This window comes from Phoca vitulina, unplaced genomic scaffold (genome assembly GCF_004348235.1).
Source record: "Phoca vitulina isolate PV1807 unplaced genomic scaffold, GSC_HSeal_1.0 scaffold25, whole genome shotgun sequence".
Lineage (NCBI taxonomy): Eukaryota > Metazoa > Chordata > Mammalia > Carnivora > Phocidae > Phoca > Phoca vitulina.
Window position 1 is genome coordinate 37670967 of NW_022589728.1, and position 7516 is coordinate 37678482.

Consider the following 7516-nt stretch of genomic DNA (forward strand, 5'->3'; position numbering starts at 1 on the left):
AAATGCTTTAAGTCTTTCAACAGCAGCTTTCTCAAGACCTCTCGAGACAATCTTGAGTAGGGGTCAAACAAAATACACATCTTACAGGACACTGGAACAGATTTCTTGGTCCTTATGAATATTTGTGACATCTTCCTAGAAATCCCCTCACTGAAATGTCAAGATCACTGACCCCTCCTTGCTTTTTTTCACTCCTAAGGAATTGTTTTCCTGCCTACTTAGTTTTGTTTTTGCTTTCCCACTCACCTGTTACTGGGGTGCCCAAAAAGAACTACCACCTATCTTTATCTAAAGAATGTTGGCTATTATTTTTATCAAATTTGTGTAACAGCAAACATATAAAATATACAAAATCTACATGTTTTATATCTTTCAGACACAGACCAGAGTTAAACATTTTTAAATAAGAATGTTCTCTGAAAGAATACTTGAGTAGCCTTAAGCTAATTGTATTTAAGAAAACTCTCATTTACAATTCCCTTTGATGGTAACAATGACAGTGAATTGAAAATGAGAGTAGTCTTCCCCCTATTATATATGTAATAAAGCAACTAGTTACCTGTTTGTTAACGCTAGGAAGCTTCTAATGAGCCCCAGGAGAGAAAGTAATTCCCAAAGTTCTTACGAGGAGTGAGCCTAACGCAAGTGCAAATTTAAAACCACATTTAGAGCTCATCCTGTTTTCAGCCACTATCACAATAGATGGTGATGCTGGAAGCAGGAATGGTCAGCCCATTGTAGCCTGATGGAAAATTACAATAAATATTTTCTGAGGCAAGTGCTCACAAATCCAGCACGGTGGCAAGCCTTCCTCTTGGATAAGCAAGCAGAATCCTAGCTTTTAGGTTTCTTCCTAAACCTATTACCCCTCCATCTTCCTTGCTACACTGAGTGGCTAGCCTCCACGCAGTTGCTAAAGCCAGAAACAAAAAATTATCTTTAATTACCCTTTTTCTTACCGCCCCCCCCCCCGCCCGATATCCAATTCATTAATGAGTCTGGATAATTCTATCACTTAAATCTACCTTGACTCTCTCTTTGCTTACCATACCTCCTGGCCCACTCAGTGTTAGCTGGACATCTGCGAATAGCCTTCCAATTTGTCTCCAGACTTTCCTTCTTGGCTCCTCTGAGTCCATTCCCCATATTCCACATTTACTTCTTGAAAGATGAGAATTTCAAATTTATAGACAAGTTGCAGGAATTGTGCAAAGACCTTTATCTTCTGAACCCAGTTTCAGACATGATGATCCACTCATTATCCCTGAATTCTCTAGTGAGCATTTCCTCTCATGCCATCAAGATGGTTATCACCATCTAATACAAAGAACCAGTCCAAGTTTTCCACTTATCTTAATAATGTTCTTTGTAACAAATTCAATATAGGATCACACATGCATTTAGTTATCTCATCTCTTTAGATTCCTTCACCGTGGAACAGGTTTTCAGTCTTTTTTTTTATCATAATCTTGACAGTTTTCGGGACTACAGGCCAGTTGTGTTTACAAGGTACCTCAGTTGGGTTTGTCTGGTGTTTCCTCATGAAGAGATTCAGATCATGCATTTTTGGCAGAAATATCACAGAAGTGATTTTTTCCCCCTCATTGCATCATAGCAGATTGTATCAGTTCAGGTCTTCCAAGAAACAGATGCAAGTTGAATTAAACACGAGAGACTTACTGAGGGAAATGCCTGTGAAGAATAAAGGGCAAGAAGCAGGAGTTGGCAGAGAGGGCCTTTTGACTAAGACTTGGGACTAACACCTGAGAAAGGAGCAAAGGATGGACCTCAGTTTGCAGGTCAGTCCTGAGAAAACCTCAGCCCGACTGATGGGATGTCCCTAAGGAAATGTTTCCTGTTAAGAGGAATCCCACATCATCAGGAATGGACCTTGCCCAGTGACTGGCTGGGAGCAGCCTAGGAGAGTGGACTTCAGCATTCATGGACATGCACCTAGTTCCTTTCTCTGAAGTGGTGTGGATCTGCCATAATTTGTGCAGCCATTCCCCTACAAGCTGTGTTCACTTTGTTTCCAGTTGTTTGACACTAAGAACAATGCTGCACTTAATACAAGACATCAGAAATGCCAGGGGTGGAAGTTGAAGCAGGCAGGCTGTGAATTCCTTGGAGGAAGTTTGCAGGAAACTTCTTTGTATATGGTCTTCCTGAATTCTCTCCTTCTCTGGCAGCGGGAAACATTCAGGCCACTCAGCTGCTCTCAGCCTACTGAGGCCAGGGAGAACTGACATATTTTGGTGGGGCCCATATCAAACTTCCACTGAGAAGCCCAAGAATTTCAAAGTAAAAGTCTCCCCAAGATCTCCGGCTCTCCAGTCTTTCCTCCCAGCAGAGAAAGCCCTGCTCTCTGGGAAACCAGAGAAAATCGGAGGCGGGCTTTCTCTGCTAAGACCCTCACAGAAAGCAAACCTCATCTGTGCCCAGCAGTCTGTAGATCCTAGCAGCCAAGCGGAGGAAAGACAATCTCAGGTTCCATGTTCCCAGAATCTGTTCCAAGTCCATCTAATAATGTAATGCACTCCTTTGAAAACTACCTAGAATGTGGATTCCATGCAAAGCCATTCTTCTGTAAATTTAAAGTACGTGATGACACAAAACCAGTTAATTCACTTAAAATTGGACTAATGAACTGAAAAAACTTAATGGAAAACCACTCAGTTCCCTGCCCTCCTTGCTGAGGTCAACTTAGTGCAAGACTGGGAGAGATAATGAGTATGAAACAGGCCATGCTTCAAAACATTTCTACTGAAAAGCGCTTTGTAACTAATAAGGACAGAATCAAAGAATTCCCTCTTAGCTGCTTCTACTATATGGTGGTCATAAATTTTATGCATCCTAGGATAAACACACTTACATTAAAACATACCACTCTAGGGATGGGGCGCCTAGGTGGTGCAGTTAAGCGTCCAACTCTTGGTTTCAGCTAAGGTCATAATCTTAGGGTCCTGGGATCAAGCCCGGTGTGGGGCTCTGTGCTCAGCTTGGAATCTGCTTGTCCCTCTTCCTCTGCTCCTCCCCCGCTCATGTGCTCTCTCTCTCTCTATATATATCTCCATCTATCTCTATAGTGAATAAATAAAATCTTAAAAAAAAAAACCCATACCACTCTAATGGTATATCTACTGTAAAAATTTTGTAATTTTCAAATTATTCTTTTTTGGTTCAATGCATATTCTACTCATTCTCTTCTATTCCACTTCTCTGCATATTTTGTGATTTTTAAGCCTTTCACCCAGCAGATTGCCCTACAGAGTATTAGTCATTTTTAAGACAGTAATATCAGTTAGTAATTACTGTTTAGGTAATCAACTTTGTTGAAACATGGCAAAGTGATTAAATTTACCGTATACACATATACTATTTTAATACCACCGTGCATTTAATGCTATCCCTAAAAATGTTCAATACTGACCTCCTAATACAGTATACTACTACTATGTTTTCCCCACGATGAGTGCTGACAGGCACCGTCGACCAAAGAGGCATGGCAGAGAGTACTGTGCAATCTTGGGTAATGAGCACTCGCACTGCCAGACACACTTATCCAGTCAGTGCTCCACTGTACCTCTCCAGTTGAAAGCAGTCTGTAACATGGGGCATCCCCCCTTTGGCCTAGTTTATGTTCTAGCAAGCAATTTTGACCAAAAATGGCCAAAACAGATGTACATAACAGTGTGGTAACTGCTACAAACAAACAAGGACAAGTATTATTTTAGGTGCGGAGATGAAAGTGTTATGACAGCCGAGTATGCCCTCAAGGCAACAGTCATGGAAGGAGGGTAGAGATTCATAGGAAATCATTTTGGTTAAAGTCTTTCAACATTATGAAGGCATCGTAAACATTACTGCAGCCTGGGACAAATGACTAAAGATTTTTTTTTTTTTTTTTTTTTTTAAAGATTTTATTTATTTATTTGAGAGAGAGAGCACATGAGAGGGGGGAGGGTCAGAGGGAGAAGCAGACTCCCTGCCGAGCAGGGAGCCCGATGCGGGACTCGATCCCGGGACTCCAGGATCATGACCTGAGCCGAAGGCAGTCGCTTAACCAACTGAGCCACCCAGGCGCCCTGACTAAAGATTTTTTTGACAGGCAGGTGGCATTTTGTGATTTAGGGGTATTAGAAAAAAAAAAAAAAAATCAAAGAGCAAGTGGCAACGTTAGACATCAGAATCATTTCTCCAGAAGCCTCTGCTATAACCGTAACCATAACCACCCTCTTCTAGGGTCAGTCACCACCATTCCGTCTTAGAAGCATGTCCTCCCTTCCTCCTAAATTGCTCCCTCCCATGTCACATGTCTCTATATCCATCAAATTATAGAGGGAAAGAAACAGAAGAAAGAAGGAAAATAAAATATCACCTTTTATTTTCTCAGGCACACAAGTGATCTGGGATATCAATTATCATGAGATTTTACTGATTCACCCTTCAAATGATCTATTTTAAATCTTCAGCTACTGTAGAAAATAGTTTGCAGCAATCACTTAGCAATTCCAAAGTACCAAGTTATAATTTAGTTGTGAAATAAATAGTTCATGTTCAATATGCAAAGTTATTAGAACTCCTGAGTTTCAAATATCCTGTGGAACAGGTGATTCCTCCCCCTTCTTTAAAGGCTTTTAAACTTAAAGAGATGACCTTTAAAAAAATGATATCCTAACTAGCTTATTATAGCAGAAATCAGCAACGTCCAATCTAAACACCAGATAGTGTAATTTTTACCATTGTTCTGATAAGTGAGTGGCCTCGGAAACAAATTCCATCACTGAAGTCATCAACCTCGGTCAGTATCACTGTTCCTGAGGTCCTCCCGAACCTTTCTTTTTCTCTGTGAACGCCACTTGATTTTGAATAGCATGGATTTACCATGCATCTAAGGATTGACCTGGATCACCTTGGCACACACCTAGCCTCTTTCTCAACATTCTAAAGCTAGTCCCACAAATACTGACATAAGTAAGCCATAGCACCTTCCCCAAGAACAGTCCAAATCAGCATTGCACGTTAACACACACAGAAAGGCTGGGACATGCCGGTGGCTAGGGCACTGAGCTCAGTTACAGCAAGGATGTAAGAGTAACTACTGAACTTAGCCTCTCAAGGAGGGAAATGGTTTATAGTCATATGTTTGACCCTATCAAAGGAAAGTCATCTTAGGTTTGCAGTTAGTTACAAAGTATATTAAACAAGAGTATAGCTGGCTCTGAACAAATCCACACACTTTTGAACACAAACTCAAAACACACGTTCTAATGACAGAGATTTGGTTCTATTATCTTCATAAACCAAAGAGTACAGATTTCAAGTTATTTCACAAATCAGATGATCAAATGAAAATGGACATGAAAGCACTTAGTAAATTATTATGTACACGTTTTTAAAAAGATGTGCTGTTTAAAGATAATTTACATGACAAAATTTGGCGAAGAGTAAACAAATCATTAACAATAAACCAAAAAACTATGGAAAACTAGGGGAAAGGCCCAAAGAATTAAAAATAGAACATATCTTTCAATCAGATTGAGAAATTAGGTATGTTGTATACTTTTTAAAATGTTCATAAAGCAACTTTATACTGCAGTTTGAAAAATCAAAACATTTTCTTTTACAAATACACACTCTAGAACTGGAGGCATCATTTGGGCAACGTACAAGGATCCTGTTAAATTTGTTGCTGCCATAAATCTGGGATGCAGGGTTAAAGATGGAGTGAATAAGGCATGGCAATGCTTCATACAATTTATAGAGAGCACATCTAAAACCCAGTAACCAAATTCAGCTATCAAACAGCATAAATATAATGGATTGTTGTTTACTTGGAGGCCAAAAATAAAGCAGCAAAGGAAAATTGCAGCTTTAGATTAGTATTTTAGAAATAGTAAATCCATACTATTTTAAGTAAAAAATGGATGATTTTATTATATAAAATTATGATTGGCAGAATACAGAAAAATTATTTCTCTTCTACCTTTACATACTTATTTTAAGTATGAAGCAAAATGCAACAACTGGAAGAACTCATTACAAACTACTAAAAGGTATTCATTTGGTGAAATTATTCGTTACAAAATGCTAATAAATGCACTTCAAAATACATGAAGTGTAACATAAGTCTGAAAGTAGTGATCTTAAATGATTCCTTTAACAAAAACTTACCAACAAACAAGAAGCACAAGAAAAATATTGTCAAGTTAGACAGAAAAGAATAAATCAAGCATATTGTTCATCGGGATTATTAAACTAAAATTATTTTAAAAAATAAAAACAAGTAATTAGGATTAAAAAAAAGAATACGAATATTCTAGTACTATATATTTTTTTCTACCAGTGAAAGAAAGAAGGATTTGGAGGCCAATTAAGTACTGTAGACCCAGGTGCCTCTTGGATCATTTGCACTGAGGTCTTGGTATGGAAATCAATAAATGAACTTCTCTGTTACCCAAAGGTGAGAAAACTTAAACATGATGAAGGAAAGGAAATCAATTATAACTGCAATAGGGGAAAAAAACTTATGCATTAAAATCAAATGCAATGTGTCTATAGCATCAGACTAGAAAAATCTGCTCCCAAAGAATTCTTTTGCACTTTAGTAAATCAGGGCAAAGGTTTTACCCTAATGAAAAGGCAAATGGGAGGTCTCTGATAAGGTGGAATATTCATAGCCAAAAAAGAGATACCAACCAGAAAATTTGCATTCATATTTATAATCTGGGTTGTAAAAAAACTAGTCATCAAGTTCACAATTAAACCATTTTAAAAACATAAGGTGATAGATGGGTAATACATATGTTGTATGAATCATATGCCAAATTATTGTATGCTATATCCCTAAGTGCTATTAATAAATACACTCAATTCATGCTACAAGAGAAAGAATTGAGACTTAATTTCACATTTCAGAATTCCTGAGTCTTATCAGAGAAAAACAAGTACCAAAAAACAAACAAAATAAACCTACTTTATAGTAGGGCAAATAATACAAATTCGGGCATTAAGTTAACATTATATTTATAGTTTTAAAGCTGAAGACTATGGGGACATATATATGCAATTCAGTGGACTTATAAACATGATTTTAAAGCTTGGTTTTTTTTTTTAAAGGCTATTTGATGAAACAAGGCCACCTGAGTGACATCATCAATGATGGTTAAGTCCATCATTTTAAAGGAATAGATCTTTATCTCAAAGCCTAATGATGAATATAAAAAGAAAAGGAAGTTTATTTTACTAAAACTTTTTAGTAAGACTGCAATGGGACAGCCCTTTGATGAAAGATCTAACGAGAGTAAAGCCAATATAATGGAATTAGAACATGGGTTCTAATTTGAGCCACCGCCCATTAAATAATTTCTTTTGTTTTGCATATTCCACAGTGAAAATAAAAAGGTATCTTAAGAGCACTTCAGTCCCACAATGTAGGATTTAAGCTTGTGTGAAAAGGTGTAAATGGCCCTGCAATGATGCTTGCAAAAATACATTCAACCGAAAGTTAATGTCT